Source organism: Neopelma chrysocephalum, unplaced genomic scaffold, assembly GCF_003984885.1.
Source record: "Neopelma chrysocephalum unplaced genomic scaffold, ASM398488v2 Primary Assembly neopelma1_43, whole genome shotgun sequence".
Taxonomy (NCBI): domain Eukaryota; kingdom Metazoa; phylum Chordata; class Aves; order Passeriformes; family Pipridae; genus Neopelma; species Neopelma chrysocephalum.
Window position 1 is genome coordinate 5,423,624 of NW_020897702.1, and position 22,118 is coordinate 5,445,741.

Sequence of the window (22,118 nt, forward strand, 5' to 3'; positions counted from 1 at the left end):
ATCAAAATGCTGAAAAAAGGATTTTATTTTAAAGTCTGCTTTCTGGGGTGGGGGGAGGGTTTTAAAAGATGCTGTCATATATGGAGATCCAAAGCTTACTATTCCAGTTTGAATTAAAGTAACTGCTTTATCAGTGTATACACTCAAAAAAGGAAGTGATTTAAATCTTCAGTACTGGTTTGGCTTGTTAACTTCCTGTGTGAATTCAATCTTAAAAGCATGAAGCAATCTTGGAAACTACTGTAACTCTGCAACAGACATTTGGAAAACCCTGACAGGTTCTGAAGTCTTCAAAGAGTAAAACCACATATCAATTAGCAGTTAGGTGCCACTCGGTCTTAAGTGCTTCTACAGTGGGATGGGGAGCTTTTCTGTAAAGAGCCATACAATCCATTACTTAGAACTAAGGGCCTCTCAGTGGCCCATCGTAAGCGGTTTTCATGAGATTGATCCAGAGAACTCAAACATTTCTTATTTTTAAACTAAGCTTCATCCAGATCCCACTCTTAAATTTGGGCACAGAACAGGAGCAGCATAAAGACACAGCAGCTTATGTTTTCCAGTGGTCTTTAATTTAAGATTCACTTGCTGTTATCTAGCCTGAACTCTGAACTCTGAGTCTCCACAAACATCCAGAAATGCAGAATTATTTGGGACATACACTGTACTTGGAGTGTGGAGAGCAATCTGCCCCCTGACAAGACTTCAAGGGATGGTTTCATACTCAGCATCTTTCTGAGAAGCACTTTGATGGTTAGACTTGGTCACAGTACCCAGTGTGTCCTTTACCACTGATTCCTTCCAAACACATTCAAGCTCTTGAAGTTTTTCTTTCAGCAGGCAGATAAACTAAAAATATCTGACCTGTGTGGAGTACCTGGTATCTTTTATTTCTTTTCACTCACTGGATTATGGTACAAATATTCACTGCTTGACTGAGTATAGCAGTCCTTCAGCACTGGGCAGAGGAGATTCATCTAAACTGCAGGCTCAAAAAATCCTAAACATCTTGTGGAATTTATCTGAAGTTAAACACTTGATCTTCAGAGATTTTACAATCTACAAAAGACAGCCTGTCAAGCCTATGAGCCAGCCAGTAACAGCACTGGTTTATCACACATTCTTGGCTAATAAGAAGCATTGACCAGCCCCCACACCTATCACCTCTTCGGTACCTCAACAGCAAGAGGCTTGCCCAGAACTACACTCTCTTCTTAGTGATCAGCAGTGACTCTTTACTGCAAGTTAAGCCAAACAAAGATTATACCACAAATTACTAGTACCAACCACAACAGACAGGAAGTAGCTCTCTCATCTTTGATCCAAAAAAGAAAGGGTTCTCCCATCACCAGCAAAGAAAAATGTCCAATAGTTTTGAGAAGGAACAAATTTCAGATGGGATGTCAGTATTAAAATGTTTTCAAACACTTGAAAAGGTTTGTTGGCACCATTTACCATGTTTAAATCTTCACAGGTAACAAACCTAATCTCACTGTACAAGTCTTCTGTACTACCAGCCTGCTCCTTCTCCCAGTATAGTCCCGCACTTTTGTTCGGGGTCTACATCTTTACAGAATGGCAAAGAGCTCCCTCCCAGCTCCACTCCCAGTGTCCAGAGATATCTCCCTAATGCTTTACATAAAGCAATACTGAAGCCTTTACTCAAGTGGATCCCCATTTTGATGTAACAACACTAAAAATGGGTCATCCTCAGCAGGCTGAGGTTCTGTAATTTCATTTGTTATCCACCCAGCATTATATAGCACGGTTTTTCAGTTACAAGGATTTAAGAACATGTTTCTTAAAAAAAAGTCCCTTAAATTCTGTTTTCATTCAACCTCATTTATTGTGGTGAGCAGACAATGCTAAAAAGCGTGAACACCTAGACATGCTTTGTATAAGTACCTCAGACAGATAACCTGTGAGGGTTCATTAAAGGGATTAGTCCAAGGCTAGATGATGGGAAAGACAGAGGTAAAAGCTTTCAAGTTAAATGCTTTACTGAGACTGAATATGGTGATATGAGCAGTAGAAAAACATTGTCAAATAGTTAACAGTCAACATTCAAAGCAAAAAGCAGACTTCACCTTGTCCTGAACAAAAGTTAAGATTTTCTTTAGCTAATACTTCTCCATAAATAGTAGAGGGTCACCCAGTTTGTACCCTACTGTTTCATGACATTAGAGAGAAGTGGCAGAATTAGGGAAGCATGAATCAGTACAGGACACAGAACCCTACTGAAAAGTGTTAGTCAAAAATATCACATGTACACATACAAACCACTAAAATGAAACACCTAACTATTAAGACGGATAAATGAAATCTAGTAGGCTTCGGAATGTCCAAGAACAAAAGACAAACTAAACAGAACTGACATAATTTTTAAAAAGGGGAAAAAAATATCATATCTATAAAGTGCAAGAGAGAAGGAGGCAGCAACAAGGTCATACTAAACAATCCAGCACTGCAATAGCTGACAGCCAGCTTCAATTCCATGGAATTAGAATTATGCAGATAGTCACAGGCTGGATCAAGTAAGCAGCTGCTCTACCACACCCCATTTAGGGGCAAGGCATATTTTTACATCTAGATCTAGCTGAAAGCAACCACTCACATCACTCCATGGCTAATTCCCCTATATCTTGGTGTTGAAAGAGAAATAAAAAAGTGTAAGAGCATTCAGATTTAATGTTTGAGAATAGAAGGCACATCCTTCACCCTAGCATAGAGGGTGGTATAGAGCTGAGCACATGGAAAAATTTCACCTTCCCAGTAATTATGTCCTCCAGGGAGGCCACATCCTTTGTTCAAAACCCCATCTGAGATATGAAGCTTGCTTCCTTTGTGAAATGCTTTACAATCCCTTAAAAGGCTTTTTAAAGTAGATGAATAGCAAGAGGAGGTCTAAAGAAAACATTGGACTGATATTTGTTGAAGATAGTCATGTGACTAAAAGGGGCGAATTAAAAACAATGGCATTCAGTGCTTTTTTTCATAGAACTATATAATGTCTTGGGTTGGAAGGGACTTCAGTGATAACCTAGTTCCAACCCCCTTGCCATGGGCAGGGACACCTTCCACTTCCACTACACTAATAATTTGACAACCTCTTCTGATAAAGTCACACACCTAGTGGATGAAGGGAAGGCAGTGGATGGACTTTTTCTAGATTTTTGGTAAGATACTAAGTTAGTATCCTTGCAGCATCCTTCTGGACAAGTTGTCCAACTGCAGGATGAACGGGTTCACAATGCACTGGGTGATGAACTGTCTGAAAGGCAAAGCTCAAAGGGTTACAGTGAATAGGGCTACGTCCGTCTGGCAACTGGTCCCCAGTGGTGCTTCTCAGGGCTCAATTTTAGGGCCAGTCCTGTTCAATAAACTTATCAACAATCTGGATGCAGGAGTTCAGTGCACCATTACTGAGTTTGCTGGTGACACCAAACTGGGAGGTGTTTCTGGCTTTCTTGAGGAACAAGGAGCTTTGAAGAGGGATCTATGTACATTGGAACATCGAGCTATAATAAATGAGATAAAATTTACAAGTCCAAATACTGGATTCTGCACCCGGGACAGAGTAATACCAGACACTGGGAGAGGAGTGGCTGGAGAGCAGCCCTGCAGAGAGAGGGATCGAGGGGTGCTGGTGGGCAGCAGCTCAATGCAAGTCAGCCAGCAGTGAGTTCTGGCAGCCAGGAGGGAAAATCCTACCCCAGAGTGCATCAAACAGCATCATCAGCCAGGAAAAAGAGGGGACTGTCCTGCTGTATTCAGTGTTGGTATGGACTCACTTTGACCACTGTGTGCAGTTCTGGGCCCCACAATTTAAGAAGGTTGTGAAGGTCCTTTAATGTGTCCAAAGGAGGGCAACAAAGCTGGAGAAAGGGCTGGTAGGAAAGTCCTGTGAGGAGTGACTGAGGATTTGGGGTTTGTCTAGTTTGAAGAAACCGAGTCTGAGGGGAAACCTCATTGCTCTCCACAGCTTCCTGAAGAGGGGATGTGGAGAGGGAGGTGCTGAGCTGTTCTCCCTGGGATCTACTCACAGGATGGATACCTGGGAATTACTTAAAGCTGCACCAGGGGAGGTTCTGACTGGATAGCAGAAAGTATTTCTTTACTGAGGGGATGATCAAACATTGGAACAGGCTTCCTGGTGAGGTGGTGGATTCCCTAAGCCTATCAGCATTCAAGAGGCAGTCTGACAATGCTCTTAATAACATGCTTTAACTTTCGGTCGGCCCTGAAGCGGTCAGGAAGTTGGACTAGACAAACACCGTAGATCCCTTTCAACTAAAATTCTATTCTTATAAACAGCTCTCTCTCATATGTACATACTTAGGTAATTAATACTGCAGTTTAGCTCTCACTATTTATAAAGCCTTGTGTATCTATAGATACAGACATCTCCATATACATTAAACCAGTATATTTTACCAGTAGGACACAGACTGGAAGATATTTGTGAAAAGTGTGGGGTTTTCCCTCAATTTGAAAGTCTCAGAAAGCATATCAATTGTTTTTAGACAGATATAAGTATCAAAGATTAAAGAGCCACCATTCATAAAATTAAAACCCAAGGGAGTTAAATAGTTAGTGACTCCTTAGAGATGACCTACAGAGTTCAATTAAGGACACTAACAGGTAAAGAAATAAGGATAAGAAGGGAGGGAGAGAAATTACAGCATTTTAACAGGTGAAACTTATTATTTAATTATTCCATTTTACACCGCAGTTGGAAAGCTGCTCTTGAAAGAGACTGGCATACTTTAGTATTAACTACATGGTTCAAGTTTATCCCACTTTCTCAAGGTTATTTTTCCCCCCCTCCTCCTATTTTTAAAAGCCCAGATGAGACAGGCGGTTTTGTTTGTTTCTTCTGGGTCTTTTTTGTTATTAACATTTTTACTTATAAGCCAGTTAAACTAAAGCAGTTTTGTATGGATCTGTGACCTCAAATCTCGCTCAATGTAGAAGAGCTTAGCAGTTTAGGAAGATCAAACAAATCACAGAAATCCAAAAGTATGTGAAATAAAGTCCACTCTTTCTTTTGAAAAGAAGGTTAAAATGGCTTAAAATCATCATGTCTGCTGCTACCATTAGATTTTTATGGTTTTAATTAGGACCTGTTTTCATAAAAGGGAATTTTAAAACACTATTTAATATGGGTAATGAAAAGTATCAACATCATTATCCTAATCATGTAACCCATCCAGGTTATCTACTTCTTTACCATCAGATTCAACACCAAGCAGTTGATATTAACTGAAGAGAATCGATTTGCCTATTCCCACTAAATATTCTCAAATTCGACAAATCCTATTTTTCAGATTATTTCACTATGACTTTCACAGCCATGTTCAGTACTTTCTACTGGGGGAAGGAAGAAGAGGCAGTTAGCTGCCACAAATGTAGCATCTTACAAAGTAATTTCCATTAAGAGATTTTGAAACAATAACAAAGATCATGATCTGACCACAAAGTCTAAGAAAACCTAAATTACTTAATACGTACATACAACATACATCTCAGATCTCTCCTAACTGTCCATAATAATGTGATTGCAGGTATATGGTCCTACTCTGTACTGGTTTCTTGCCTGCATCCCTTCCTCAGTCTTCCAACAACCAGAAAATACCCATTTCAACTACATTGTCAAGTCCTGCTCCCTTTGCCTTCCTGTACATTTCAAAAACTACAAATAATTTAGATTTCTAATAATTAAATATTTACATCATGTAAGATGAAAAGTAACTTGACTTTGGGGGAAAAAAAAAAATTAAATGTTCTGAAATAGTGGCATTTGATTGCTGAAAGGCAAGGGCCGCCAAGAAATTACAGGGTTTTTTTTCATTTGAAGAGCAACAGCTATTCTCTTTAACCCTATGTAGGCAGGAGTGGAGGCACAGAATGTACCACAGGAAAGGAGGCATGCCACATCCCAAGGCAATGCCATGCCTGCTCAGGCAGCAGCTGACAGCTCCAAAGCAATGTGCAGGTTACACTCGGAAACAGAAGCAACCAGGTATTTGGCTCTTACTGACCACTTTGCTCCAGGATGGGAAGAAAGAGAAGGGACAGCAGGGAACCCGGGACAGCAGGGAACCCGGGACAGCAGGGAACCCGGGACAGCAGGGAACCCGGGACAGCAGGGAACCCGGGACAGCAGGGCACCCGGGACAGCAGGGAACCCGGGACAGCAGGGAACCCGGGACAGCAGGGAACCCGGGACAGCAGGGAACCCGGGACAGCTTCAAATCCACCTCTTCCCACTTCCATATTAAAAAAGCAGAAGCCACACAATGCTTTGGGGCTCCAGCTCCACCTCCCAGAGGGCAGGGCTGCACAGCCGTGACACATGGCTTCCTCTTTCCCGCTTCGCTTAACAGCTGCTTGGGGATGGCAAAAGAGCAGTAGAGGAATAAAATATAACCAAAAAGAAAGGTTCAAAAAGAGAAGTTTGAGAACTTCTTATATTCAGTGCCTTCAGCTTTTGCTCACAGTACACCAGCACATGCACTGCAGATGCATTGAGGCTCACATGCAAAGCCACACCAGATCAAGAACTTGATGCCTTTACTCTTCTACCACATGTGACCTTGGTTTGAAATCCTCCTGTAACTCTTCAGACATGACCTCTAAGACCAACAAGTGGTGAGGTGGTAGAAGCACCACAATAATCTGAGCTAACCATTCAGGTTGTTAGAGGTTATTAAATCCCTGGCAAATTCTGCATCAAGTACAATGAACAGATCATCCAAAATGGCATGGAACCGTGTTTGTTTTGGGGATTGTTTTTGTTGGTGTTTGGGGTTTTCTTTTCAAAGTCTCCTTTATGAGGTAGCACTTAAAACTATCACCTGATCCCAAATAATATAATTTTTCTTTCTGCACAGCATAGACGCATACTGGCTTTCTTAGTTTAGAAACTCTTGCTGCAGATTACCATGGGAATCACCTTTTTTTTAAACAGGTTATTGCCCCCAACCCTTTTAAGATCCTATATTTTCACAACTATCTCATTTTCAAGTATCACAACAGTACAGAGATGCTTTGCCCTTGAGAGAGGCATTTATTTAGGAGTGGCCTGTTACCAGGTTAACATGTAAATAACTATGTTCTGCACCAAAAGTACTGTTTATGGGCCAGCTGTTCCATAGATCATGTTCTTTTATACTCAGAATCACCAAAAGCTGTTTCAAGCCTGCAGAAAAACATATTGCTCAAGCTTCTCACTTTTGCCAAGTTTATACTTCTTTAAATACCCAACAGGAAATCTGATTTAAATCAGCAAGCTCTGTATGCTTTGAAAAAGAAAAGAGGATCAACACTTCATTATACACCTGTAGAAATAAGAAAAAAAGTATGTAAGGTGTATTTTATAGAACACTACTAATATAATGCAAATTAAGTAATCCACAGTGGAATTCAATTATTTCTACAGTCTTATCTCCCTACAGTTACATTTATTTCAGTATTTTGTTCAAAATGGATTTAGAAAGCTCAAAAATACACTTCTGACAAAAGAACACTTGTCCTTCAAGCTTTGTATTTCAGACAGGCTTTTGTTCGATTGTTTCCTCCACATTTTAGTTCTAAAATATCAGGTTGAACATCTTAAAGAGAATATAACAACTCTCAGTAACTCTCAATTAAATTCACTGTTTTTATTGCCCTAGATTCAACACCCATACTTTCTACCCTCACAGTTAAATCTCCCTAATGTTTCCCACTCAGTGCTAAAGCACGTGATTTTTCTCCTTTTTTAGCCTATCCCTGAAGCATGAACCTAGACCAACTTCTTTGAGTAACTGTGACTGTTCTATGCCATGTTTATTGTTCTGCAATCAGGCAAAAAGAAAGTTATCTTTGACCAACAAATCAAAGCTGTTCACTGTTTAAACTGGCATCCCTTAGGTTAACAAAACATAATTTAATATATTTTCTAATGCTTCATATTCAAAGGCATTAACAGCCATAATTCCACCAAGATGAACAAGAGTAGGGATACTCAAACTACCAATTTACAGCCATAGATCTTCCAGTGAAACATCACCATTACCATAAGTATAAAATGAATCCGTATTTTTTATATACCTGAACCTCAACATTTATTTTAGCTTTACAAAACTTAATTATTACAGGCTCCTTATGAGCTTCTCTAACTTCCTCAGCTAACTTGGCTGAGGGAAACTTTTGTCAAGCTTTGATAAGCATTTAGCAGCTTCAGGGCTAACTGTGCTTGTTGTTTCAACCTTGAGAACCAACTGCACGGACACATTACTGTATTTAAGCTTCCAGAAGCATTTAACATTTGATTCAGCTGAAAATACAGTTCTACTACAAGTTTTCAAAATAAAACCACTTTTTCCTCTTTTAGAAATCCATGACGATGCCAAACATATGCTTATTTTCCAAACAACAACTGTTTAAAAGAAAGAATACTCTTTCTGATGTTCCTGCCAAAAATAACATTCTGTGGCTTCAAGAAATTTGATAGTAAGCAGTTCACTCAGTTAAGGGAGGAAGGATTTGCATTTGGCAAGGATTTACACTTCATGTGTTGCATCTACTTCCCTCCATTTTAAATTTCTTCAGGGATGGATGTGGCAGTAGGAAGGGTTTTCGTTGTGGTTTGGTTTTTTTACATCTCCAAGTATTTCACTCTCAAAAAAAAGGCATCTGTGGGTTTTACTAGAAATGACATGAAGCAGAAATTCAATGTTTCTCTTTTTTACAGGGAATACTAGGATATAGAAGACAGTTTCAAGGGGAAGTAAAAGAAGACTTCAGAAGAAATGCACTAGAGAGAGTTTGCAGCAGGAGGAAGTGGAACAGAAAAGGCAAATGAGGAAGTAGCACACAAAGAACATTAACGGCTTCATCTCAAAACATGGGATAGAGACAGAAAGCGATGGATTTGGGGTTTCAGCTGCTGTTGTCACAGGCAGCAATAATACTACCTGCCCAATAAAAGTAGTTATTTCACTGCTGCCTCAATAGTTTCAGATTAAAAGACAAGACAGGTAACAGAAACATATAAATTGGACTATATACTGCAAAAGACTTATTTCTGTACATTTCAGAAAGCCACAATTTTAAGACAAGGGTCCAATCTGCTACAATATTTGACTTTGTCCTTCTTTAATAACTCACAGAAATAGTAACTGGACCAATTTACTAAATAATGTAAAATGTTTAGTCCACTTAAAACATCTACAACAACAGAAGTTCTGAAATTTTCCCCAGTTGTGGAGTTTTATCTGCCATTTCCCAGTTTTTGCATGTAGAGTTATAAATCTCATTGCACAGAATCTTTCCATCACCCTCCAAGATACAGAAATTACTGAAGACTGCTAAACCTGCTCCAGCATCAAGCCAGCTGAGTGACCAAGTATGACAGCAAGCTGCAGATCCATACGAACTTCAAGGGCCTCAAATTTGTTAGTATGGCAACCAGAAAAACCTTTTACAAAGCATGTACCTTCTCCAGTAGAATAGCAAGTATTTTAGAAAAGTAGGATCAGAATCCCAATGATGTTACAGTAGTATTTCAGATGTAGCTAATTCAGGATAATAAAAATCCTTAAGGTTAAAAACTCAACAACTTATTAGTCCAGCAAAATGGAAGCTTTTCCTGTCATTAGCAGTGCAAATCCAGCACAAAAATTCAGTAGCTAGACATCAAGGCCTGTTTTTACAGCATTATTATCTTGAGCTATAACTAGGTGTTGCTCCTCACGTTATCCCTACGATTGTGTACAGTTACTCAACTTGAATCAAAAGATATTTGAAATTCCAAGATAGTCTACAAGAGTATGAGCAGTGTTTGATGACAGAGGCAAACGCTACAATAGCAACATTTCCTTTGAGGGCTGGAAGACTATACTCAGTGCATTCTCACACACTCCTCTTGAAGGCATTTGTACCTCATCAGTTCAACATTCAGGTATTTCATGCTTACCATGCACAAGTTCTACAACTCTTGACTTGCTATGAATACACAGCGATTGCTGCAGTGAAGATGTACAAGACCCGTAGGATTTGAAAAACAGAAAGCTTCAAGAGAAGCAAGCTGACTGAGCAGAAGCAGACAGGATCTCCTCCATCTAGGAAAAAAAAAAAAAAAAAAAAAGGTGCTCAAATGCTAGTTCCTGGTTCTTTCTGCCAAAAGAAGGGTGGATAGAAAGCACATGGCTTGCACATCTGCTTGTCGGCAATGTAAACAGCCTTCTCCTACTATTCAGTTAGATAACCTGAAACTCCAACCAAACTACTTGTATAACTGTAGCAAGACATCCTCTTTAAACACAACTTAAGATAAAACTGCAGCCCCACTCCAGCTCCTGAATTGGCATGCAGAGGTTAGAGGAAACTTCAATATTCCAACTGTGTGCAAAAAACATTGATACACATACAAAAGTGTCTTCAAATTCAGCATAAAATCAAAGGCTTCATTTGAAGTGATGTATTCTTGTCCATGTTTGCAGCTGTTTAAGCATTCAAAGCAGCAGCCAAGCTTTAAAAAGAAAAACATTACTTTCCCAGGAAATAACTCTACAGTAAACCTGTGTTGATATAAGTTCCAGAGAATTTCAGCATTCTATAGAAAATTCAATGGCAAGTTCTAACCACTGCAGAAAAACAAACTAAAAAGCCACATTTCCACTAAAGCCCCCCTTCTAATTCAGAAGTTCAAACTTCATTTCTTCATTCACATTTAATGAGGCAGAAGAACTTCTCAAAGAAGTGTTTCCAAAGGCTGCCTGAAGTTTCAAAGTAAAACAAGCTTCACAGGCCTCGTCTTTTAGCACTTTATCCCCACAGCTGCCTGTTGCTCTGTTAGGACAAAACCAAGTCCACAGCAGATGAATGGTTTTCCTCAGCATCACTGGATATTGACCTTTTCAACTATGGGATTTCAAAACAAACATCAAGATATCAATTCCAACATTCACTGGATACTATTAACATGTTTTGGTGTATTATGTCTATCACCAATTATACACACAAGCTCTCCAACTATTACTTATTATGAGCAAAGTGATTGCCACTGTGAAGATGCACAAGAAACCTGGGATCCATCAGCTGAAGTATTAAGGTCTTTGGCTATGAGGAAAGTCCATGTTCTAATGCCATTTCATCTTTCAAGTCACTGGCGTGCAGAAAATCTGTTTACACCTTTACCAACCTTTTTTTATGAAGTGATACATAGACCCAAGGGTTATATACTCCTCACTTGCTCTAACCAGCCTCTCCACTCAGATACACAACAGTGACCCAAACACCACTATCCTTACCTTACAGGACACCAGAAGCACAACAGAAAAGACAAAGAGGAAGGCTCTGCAACAAGAACAGCAATGCTAGGTGTAAGAAAAAGCTGCTGGAGAGAGAGGAGTGGGCAACAGCTGCATACATCAGCTATCACTGCATATATTTATAAACCCTCAAATACGAGAATACTCAGACTAAGATGGCCATTACAGTCCTCAGCACTGAAACAAACTTCATCTCCAGATTTAATTTGAACCCCAGATCCTACCAAAAGCTCTGTCAACTGTATCACACTCCACTGGTTAAACAATCCATGGAAGAAAGTCCTGATGGTCACATTTTGTATAATGTTCTCCATTTATAAATAGGGCAGAGTTCCAGTAATTCACAACTTATACTCACTGTCCTTTACACACAGCCTTAACATTATGTTCTCTTGGCCCTGGCAACCACATTTGAATAAAACACTTTTTATGAGATTATACATGCTTTTCAGTCTTCACTGATGAGGTGTTTTTTCACTTTTAGTTTCTATGAGTGTATCAAGAGCAAAAGGAAATATTTTTTCACACGCTATTTTCTAAACAGTCAGTGAAAACTCTAAAATACTATTACATTATACCTTTTATCTATTATAGAATTATAGATTATCCTGAGTTGGAAGAGACCCATGACTATCATCAAGTTCAACTCCTGACTCCACATAAGGCAACCTAAAGGTTAAGCCAGGTACTTAAGAAACTAGTCTGAATGCTTCTCAAACCATGACAGGTTTGGGGTCAGAACCACTTCCCTGTGTTTTACCAACACTCTTGGTGAAGAACTTTTTTCCTAATACCCAACCTGAACTTCCTCTGCTTTTATACCAGCGTCTCATTTGAACTTCAAGGTAATAAATATTTTTACTTTATGTAAATTTATTTGTGCATGCTGCTGGGTAAATGAACATTGCTTGATAAGAGTTTTAGCTCAAGAAATTTTTCTATAGTTTCTGCAACAGGCATATTGCCACAACAGGGATGTAGAAAAAAAGGTCATGACAAAGAAACAGTAAAATAGATTTTTGATCTATGGAACTAGAGAGAAAAAAAGCCAGCCTGTAATTCTGTGCACAACATTTTAAAATTTCAGGTGTTTTCTTCTCCTGAAGAAAAATACATTTAAGTCAACCTAAAACTCACTTTTAACAAATTAATGGAAGGTACAACTGCCTTAGCATAGGCTACTTCTATTTATATCAATTATGATGGCTGTAAAACATGAATTCTGAACAGATACTGACACTCCATTAGAATAAAGACATTATATTCATCACTAACAGGTAGGAAGGAGCTCCAAGAATCTTGAAAAGGAGTAACTAAAATACTGCTAAACAGAGAGGTCCACCAAAAAAACCCCCAAACATTCTGCATCAATTCTAAACCCAGAAATTAACATCAGCTTAATGGCAGAATATTTCAGTATGTGAAAGGAAAAATAATTCACAAGGTGTTGAAATTCAAGACACCTATAAATCCTCAACACAAAGTCAGATTTTTTCAAAAAAGAACCAAGCAAAGCCAACAAATGTTCACCATACTAACAAGCCTTCAACTATCTCACCTGCCAAAAATAAAGAAATCAAACAAGATGAACTCCAAGTTTACAGCCTAAATCAGAACAAATACTTCCATTTTAAGCTCCAGCTGTTTCTACAAACAAATTTCTTAATTTCTTCCCAGTTATTTTGTTTCCCCTTTTGGCAGAAGAAGAAATTACACTGAAGAATAATTGAAAATATTTCAATTATTCAAGTTTTCAAAAGAGGGGTGAAAAACAACAGCACTTTTCCAGGTAAAAAACCCACACCCCAGTGCAACATTTCAACAGCTTTTACCACAGGTTGGCTTCTGAACACTTAGATCTAATTAACAGTTAAATGTGAAGGAAAGCACTTGGTTAAAGTTGAACAAATAAACCTGGAATAGCTTCAGGTTATTTTCATTATTACCTCTAAAGGCAGACTAAATTCTCAGGAGAGAATGTAAGTACTAAGGCTCAAGATGCCTCAATTTAATTCTTAGTCGAGACACTGATTTTTCTTAGATTACAGGTATTCTGTATGCAAGTATTCCATATGTAGAAGTTATCATTCCCCCTGTACCTTTTTATCTTTTAAGAGAATAAGCAGTCAGCCTGCGACCCATCATATGTACAGGGGAGCTTCTGAAGGCAAAGTACAGTTATATACAACAGTGGAAGACATTAGTAATCTGATCCTACCAATGATCTCCATATACTGAAGGGCATTAACGTTAGAGAACTAAGAAATGAGCTTGAAAAAACCAATTGCTCCCCATCAGTACTGTATACTACTATCTTTCCATTACTGAGGTAATTAGCAAAGCTTCATATCATAACTCACTGGACACACATAGCCTGTTCAGTAACTTACACCAGTAGTGTAATTCACGATACACAGCCTGTAGCTCAGTATCCAATGCAAGCAAAAATAAAATAAAAATAAGTCACAGTGACGACTACAAGTCCAAAAATTTTAATTGGAGCCACACATGAATCAGGAAGATAACACATCACATTTGAATTAAAAAGTCCAAAAAGGGCTGCATTATACAACCTGTATCAGATTCAAGCTCAATTACAAGACAACATTAAATACACACCAACTAAAGACAGGCCTGCAAGAGCAGACTGCAATTAACCGCAACAGTATTTCTTGCTCCTTCCTCAGGAAAAGCAGTCAAGAGAGCTCTGGAAGGCTGCTGAAAAGAACAAAGAGTCCACTAAGATGTGACTATCCATGCAGGAAGTTTAATCAAAAAAGGAAGACTTGCAAAGGCATGAAAGCTAATTCACTGTCCAGGTGAGACTGATACAGTGACTGAAACACTCAGCTACCATTAGCTCTTCTAGAATTCTTCACCAAAGTATCTGCTCTTGTTTGGTTAGATTCTCAGAAACCCTGTCCTTCTAATCGCTGTATGAGAAACTTCAAAATAGTATTCCTATCATCTGTCACACTATGGCTTTTCTTCCTCTTTCCTCCATACAGGAATATTGCCCACAAACACTATTATTTTTATTTCAGAAAAATATATGGCATGTACCTTCTCACTGAAGAATAATGTAAATAAACCTAAGCTGAAGTAGGGATACCAAAGAGCAGCTGATCCTTAAGGAGTTTATATTGCTACTCCTAAAATCATAATCCTTTGAGGCATGTTGTACAGACAAGGCATACACTGAAAAACAAAGCAGGTTTATGCTGTTATTAACTACCAAATATCATGCATTGTACCATCTAAATCAAACAAGAAGCGTCAATAACTTATTCCTGCTATGAAAATACCTTTTTTAAGCACAACTGATTCTATTTCTGACATGTAAACTCATTTTTTAATACTTGCACGGACAAATGGGAAGATTAACAAAGACCATTCAATTTCAGTAACTATTCAGTAACTATTGTGTATAATCAAAACTATTGTTTCAGTATCTGATTAAAAAAATGTTTTCTATTTTCTCTTTATTTGAAGAAAATAGCCATGGAAAATGAGAAGAGCACTGGCTCAATTATATATTATTTCATGTACAACAAAACCTCTGTGTTCACTGCCTAATAACTCCATTCATACTGCTGCTAGCTATATAAACACAAGAGCAATCTTCCAGCAAGGGACAGAAAAAGTTTGCTTTGCACAACTCATCCCCAAAATTCAGCTGGAAACAAATCAAGTTCCCACATCATTCAAGGGAACATAGTCTGGTCCTGGTCTCAGTTGAAGAGCTGCAGATAAAGCATCCTAATTCTTTCTGAAGGACTTAGCAAAAGCCGCATTCTTACTGAGTAAGAATGACTTAGGGCTTGTGAGCAGATAACTGTCCTTCCATCTTAGCATATTTTCTTCTGATGAGAACTTAAAGGCAAAAAGCTGTAACATAACAACAAAACTCAATTCTGTGGCTCAAATACAGGGTTGAATCTTGAATCCTTTAAGTTTGCAAGCACTCTAAACTGTAACTTCAATCTAACATGTTTCCAAATTGAGAACTAGTCTAATATAATTATTCCATATCACGTCAGCCTCCATATATTGGAGGCCAATAATTTACCACCTGAACTACAGATCACTGTGGTGTGGCACAGCATGCTGGAGAATAAGAACTGCAGTCTTATTCCATTACTTCATTCCTTTCTTCAAGTACACTCATTAGCTTATGGAAAATACTGTATCAGGCAAAGTCAAAACAACAGTCTGTCTGCTATAAATGTAACATTTTTTGATTCCTTATGTAAAGTTTTAAAAAGAAGAACCAAAAAAAAATGGGCTAGTCTTGCACACTAGGCAAGACAAAACAAACCTCCTCATCTCCAGATTTAAAGTCTCTTCAAGTTCCTGGCTGCTTTCACAATTTGCTCCCATCTTTTTCTAACAGGAATATGTTCCCCTTATTCCCTGTAGTAAACAAAAGAGGCAAAAGAACCACAGCTAGACAGCATTTTCCCATTCCTGCACAAGCAGCACACAAATTAAACCATTTGTGCTTTGAAGTGTTTTCTATCAAGGAACCTCACGACTGCATCCAATAACCCATCACTCAACTACTGGCCCCACTTCACAGACTGCTGCTCAACCTAAAACTATCAGCCTTTCTCCTGTTAAGTTATCTGCAGCGATTACTGAACTGAATCAGAAACGAGAAGAAAAAGAATAAATAAAGCATTTCTTAACTGCTTTTAGGTCAGTGTTAGACATTCAGCCGAGATAAATCCCTGTCTTCACATGCCTGCACTCACTCAGACTCCTAGCTTCTTCTCAGCGACACATTTACTTCAGAAGCAAGTAGAAAAAACAATTAACCCACAAAAAACCACCAGGGGTGGGAGGGGAAGGGTTTAAAAGTTCCCGAGCTGTCAAGGACTCCCAGCGCCCTTCAAAGCCAAAGACGATTATTTTTAAGCACTTGAAGACCGCTGGACATCAGAAAGCCCTGCCGGTGTCACGGGGCCACTTGTGGGGGGCGAACACGAGCGGGGAATGAGCCCCCGGCTGGCGGCTCCCGGGAATGGGCGCCGTGATCCCGCTCCAGCCCGGCCGGAGCGCCCCGAGACTGCGGGGCACAGTCCGGGGGGCCTGTCCCCGGCCCCACGCACAGGGGGCTCCCCAGCCTCCACCCCGACCGGCGGGGGAAGGGGGACGCGCCCCGCGGCTCCGGCGAGGGGCTGAGGCCGGCGGGAGGGCTCGAACAAAGCTGAGGCGGGAGGGCCCCAGGACGGGCAGCCCAGCCCGGCCAGCGGAGCACAGCCTGCAGCCCCGGAGCGACCCACCGCCGCCCCCGCCGCGGCCGGCAGAAGAAAGGGGTTTCCCGCAGGGCAGCGCCGGGATTATCCCCGCGGGCGGGAGACCGCTAAAAAGCGGCTGCTCCCCGTCCGCGCCCCTCCCGGGCGGGGAGAAGACCCTCCGAAAGCCGCCAGCTGCCCTTCCTTCCTTCCTTCCTTCCTCCCTCCCTCCCTCCGCGGCGGCCGCGGGAGCAGAGCCCCGCACCCACCTGGCGCCGCGCTCCGTCCCGTCCCATCCCGATCCCGCTCCAGCCGCCGCCGTTCCGCCGCGCCGGCCGCCACCGCCTTCGCGGGCTAAGCCGCCGCCGCTCCGCCCCCCCGGCCCGGGCCCCGCCCCCTCACAGCCCTTATGGCCCGTGCCACGAGGGGCGGGGCGAGACCCGCCAATGGGAACCAGGACTCGGCCGTGCCGCTCGCTGATTGACGTGAAGAATGTCCAATGGGAACGCCGGGAGGGCGGGGACAGCTGTCAATCAGTGACCCCTACCTGGGGCTCGCGAGCGGCCGAGCGCGGGGGAGGGCAGTTCGCTCCTGCCCTCATTCCTCTCTCCCGCTGGCCGGCTCGGCCGTGCTCGTCGTTCCCTCCCCTCCAGCCCAGTCCAGCGCTGGCCTGGCTCTCGCCGCTCGGTGGCCCAAGACGCCAGTGTGCGGGGGCTGTCCTCGGGCTCCTCTCGGGAGCAGCCGCCTCTTTCGCCGGCACCACAGCTGCCCCTTACCCGCCCGGCCCCGGCGGCAGTACAGCGGTGCCCGGTCCCGCGCAGCCCCCAGGGCCATCTGGCGTCTCCCCCACGTTGCTGGTGGGGTCTGTGCTCTCACCCACCCACCTCCCCGGCCCCTTTTCTGCTCGCAAGAAGAGGCACCTCTACCCTCATTCCACAGGCATCCACCCCCGCTGCCCTTTGCTTGCCCTTGCGACCCAATTCCTGCTGAATCCAACTCCTGGTCATCCAGGCCCCCGAGAAATTCACGTTTATACCGACAGGCACCCTACCGCAGGGCAGGTGCCTGGTGATGGATGCAGCTGCTGACCCGGCCCCAACAATGTGCCCTTTCCTGCTTTGCGCGGGTTCGCATCCTTTGTGGTTATCCCCATGGCGGGGGCTTTTGTTATTTGCTGCAAAGCCTTTAGAAAAAAAAGTAAGTGAGACTTTATCATGTGAATGAGATTTTGGAGGGGCAGGGTGGGTAGAACAATTGCCAAGCGAACTTTAATGGCTCAGGGTGCTCCAATAAATAATGATAACAAACGCAGTATACCCAAATCCAGCAAGTTCACAGAGATCATGACCAGCTGCCCTACCCAGGTCAGCAGGCTGTCCAGATCAATGGAGGCTTGCTTGGCCTCTATTTGGAACAGACAGCTCAGGAGCTCCACAGTGATCATGACTTGAAATGATGCTCTAGAGAAGAGCACTAGGTAGTAGAGCCCATTGTGATGACAAGCAACCAATCTAACCAGCTCAGCAGCTTGTCCATATCCTCAGAGGCTCAGGCTGCTCCACTCCAGACACTTGGACCCTCACGGGTGGTGGGGCAGTGGTGTCTGGAGCTGTGAAATAATATTGAATAAATATCATTTAGTCAATAGATAATCACAGCTGAAAGTAGAGGTTATTGAACACCATCTCAAGTCAATCATCTTTGGCAACCAAACATTTACTGAACTCACTACCCAGTTTTACTACTACCACTACCCAATTATCCACATTTTGCCTTACAGCAAAGTTGCGGGTTCAGGAGCACCTCCTTTTCACAGAAATAATATACAGTATTGCTGTAATTTTCAGAAAAATTATTTGTATTTAAGATACTGATATCAGTCGTGGTAAGAAGGAACAGCTAAGAACCACGGCTGTAATCACTCAAGGTTTGTGGCAAAAAGCAGCAAGCCAGCTTTGAAGTGCAGATGGTGACAGCTTTATGATCACTAGCAAAGCAAACAGAAAAGAAGTCATTAAGCAACATAACCCTAAAAGAAGGAAGCAACAGGCTTTTTACTCAGCATACAGGCTTAGTGTGACAAAAATCCTAAGAGGAAAATAGTCTCTAGGCTTTGAGAAAAAGTTGTTCTCTATTCAAATTGAGAGTATTTTCTCTAAAACACGTATGCAGCAAGAGAGTCTCTTCAGAGACTATAAAATAAAAGAGAAGGGAAAGGACCTGGTATTGTTAAAATACAGCTGCATTCATACTCATTCAGTGGTGCTCTTTTTATGCTGAAAATGGGATCTTGAGCTTGAAAAATATTAGTTTCAAACAGACCTATCTCTACCAGTACTTTTTTTTCTGCTCCATCTATACAAGTAAGTAGCCTGTGTGATGCAAGGTATTAATTAACATTTATTTAATTCCAGCTGCTTCCCAGGCTCCTGGATTCATTTTTAGCTTTCATTTTTCTCCTCTGTATTCATGACATTTTTAATGCTATTTTTAATAATATCTACATCTCGTAAAAAAAGGAACTCAGGCACAGCTTTATTACTGCTGTTTTGACCTTGCCTTTGAATTTGCAAATAAAGCAAATCTGCCAAACAATTTGCATTGAATCCATACTGAGTTTTCATTAAAAGAAAAAAAAAAAAAAGGTGGTTAAATTAAATGCAAGGAATAATGGAATCAACTTTTTTCTGAACCAATATTACTTTTGAGTTACATCATGCTTCAGAAAAGCCCTCTGAAGGCAGTAGATACAGGTTTGGACTGGCATACCAAGAGATGTCCAGGATTGATCTTCTATTAGTTTCACTTGGAGGAAGAATCAGACTTCAGAGAGTAATGAAAAGGGAGGGTTATTGGAGACCGAAGCCAAGATGACTTACTAGAAGTGAGCATGACATTTTCTTAGTCTCTGCTTATAATATCACTTGTTTAGATCAAATTTATAAGGACCTCCTTTTCTTGAATAGTTAATTTCACCCAAAAAAAAAGGTACAGCATAAGAAGAAATAATATTTTGAAAGGCTGTTATACAGCTTGTTGGTTCCTGCTGAGGAGCATATTTCATGATAAGGAAACCTTTTTGTCTTTCAGGAAACACAAAATTGCTGAATAATGCTAAAATAAATAGTGTTACACAAATGATTTACAATGCAAGCAATAATCATTACAGCATCTCTGATTATTAATGGTACATTGATGGGCCCCTGCAGAGTTTCTTGCTGAATCAGCTTTTGAAATAAATTGCTTTCCCTCCAGTCACAGCCACACCTCAGAGAAAGGGGAACCACGTTTTGGCTGAGGTGACTGGTTTAGGACAGCTAGCAGATACAGGCATTGCACAACCTCAGATGTTTTTTGCATTTCTTCATCTTTGTTAATAGAGTTTATTTTCCATTATCACAAAACTATTTAGCCTAAATAAGGCTGTGCACGTGCTTCTCATACTATTCATATTTTCAGTGTTATTGATATTACCATACTACTCATATTTTTCAGGAATATTTTCCTGAGACTATTAACTATTTTGTGTTTTCTTTATTGTTTTCCTCTAATACACCCGGATTGCTGGAATACTGAAAGACTAGCAAAAAATATGAAACCAAGATGCAAGTAGATCCTCAAAGGAAACATTCAATACAAGTTCTGTCTCACTGTGTAATCAATCTCAAGAAAAAAAAAATGCAGGGAACCAAGAACAAAAGGAAGCCTAATAACTTTTCAAGACAGCTACTTTCATCAACTAAACAGGAGTTGTAATTCTGCCAATTAATAGTAAGGTCCATTAACTGTAAGTCATAAAAGCTATTTGCTATGCAAAGTGCTTGTTTTTGTTTGCTGGCTCTGACATTTTGGGAGGGCAGTGTAGCAGGACATCCTATGAAGCAAGGACTGATGATCTATAGCAGGAGTGGACATAGTCGCTTAATGATTTTACAGCATTGCCAGTTGAACAAGCTCCCTTTATAAAAATAAACACAGAAAAGACATGATTTCAAGTTCCAGGAGAGATTAAAAAATTATATACAGAAAGCTGTAGTTAGTTATACACTGTTAATTCAGTACAGTGCAGGATACAGCTAGGACTAATGGGATCAAGCTAAGAATCAAGAGCCAGAGGTGAGGGCAGGGGAGGGGAGGGGAGGATAGTTGGGTTTCTGCAAACAGGACTGTGTGAAATGTTTCAAAGCATACCATACCAAAAGTTTTGCCATCAGCTAAGAATGAGCTGAATTTTATTTCTACTGTCTGGATTCACTGCAACCATATGCTTTCTACAGACCCAGCAGTCCTTTCCTAAACTTCTGAGCCTCATTGTATTATGACCATCAATCATAGCAGAGGTATAACATCAAGGGAAAAAAATCTCTTATATAGGTAAAAACAGGCTTTCCTGGATAAAAATAAAAAGGTAAGGAATAGCAACATGTTGTTCAGTGCCTGAGGATTTATGCAGCTGAGTTCTGGGAAGTCCCTAGCTGCTGTCTCACTCTACTGAGCCCATAAACAGACATGGATGTTGAAAGATTCATGATAACTACGTTGGATTGCTCCCAGCCTGATGTCCAATAGTTATTGGTAGACTCACTCCACCTGAATTGTCTGTCTCTCTTGTAGTATCAAGTGTAAAGTTTACCAACACAGATTGCAACCATCCATTTGCCACTGACTTTCAGCTAGAGGCTATCATCTAGCTCCCTTATGTCCCTTTAGAAATCTCTCTTCTCATCAATAGAAAAGGGAGAGTGCCTCAGTGTTGTACTCCATTAACATCTCCTGCTTTGGGAAAAGCAGGGGAACAGTTAGACACAACCAGAGCGTGAAGGTAAGCTATCAGACCAACATGTGACTTTGGCTTATATTTGAACCTCTGTGATTTGCCTTAGATATGAAGGTACTTTGAATGACACATGGATGTGCAAAACTTCAAACCCAACCTTGTTGAAGATCTTGGAATGTCCCAGCAGCATCCCACCTCTTTGAACAGACATTAGCTGCAGTGGGAGATGTAATGTAGGGTAAGGGAAAGAGATGGCTCTGATGAAAGGGTTAGTTACATTAAATTATTTTTCTTCTTTTTATTCAGTTATAAAAATCATAGTGGGTGTCAATAAAAAATATGCTCCTGGAATTGTAAGGAGGAATATCACATGGCAAACAAACATGGGGCATACAGTAAAAAATTAAGAAAAATATAAAAAATATGAAAGTATCCTACTCTTCCAACCATGCAGGTATGCATATCTCATCAGAATAAAGCTGTCATGGGAACATCTTGATTACTGACTTTAGTGTCTGCCTCACTGAAATCAATTTCTCTGCACAGCCATTTAGATGGCAGGGACCAAATGTGTGTACAGGTTTGCACAACAATGAGCACAAAGTGCTTCTGAACTTTCCCTGGCCCATTGTACAAGGCTTTCCCTTAGGAGTCCTGTGACAAGTGCACTGTTATATCCTGTTATATGGCTGGAGAGTGGCACAAGGCCAGTGAGACCATCTCCTTTCAGTAGCTGGACAAAGAAGCCTATTTTCCAGTTGAGATGCCCCTCTCCAACATCCTGAC

The 22,118-nt window shown here is 40.9% G+C and overlaps 1 protein-coding gene across 3 annotated transcripts in view; it reads right to left on the bottom strand.

The window, feature by feature from the left end:
* Positions 1 to 16,927, bottom strand: part of WASF3 (WAS protein family member 3) — a 71,194-nt gene extending 54,267 nt beyond the window's left edge. For 2 of the 3 annotated variants that reach the window (XM_027677844.1, XM_027677839.1), the window contains exon 1: positions 16,825 to 16,927. The gene's annotated coding sequence lies outside the window, so the exon portion shown is untranslated. Of the gene's footprint in view, positions 1 to 16,007; positions 16,074 to 16,824 lie in introns of those variants that run through there. The other variant, XM_027677840.1, reaches the window with a different exon arrangement.
* Positions 16,928 to 22,118: the final 5,191 nt, after the last annotated feature.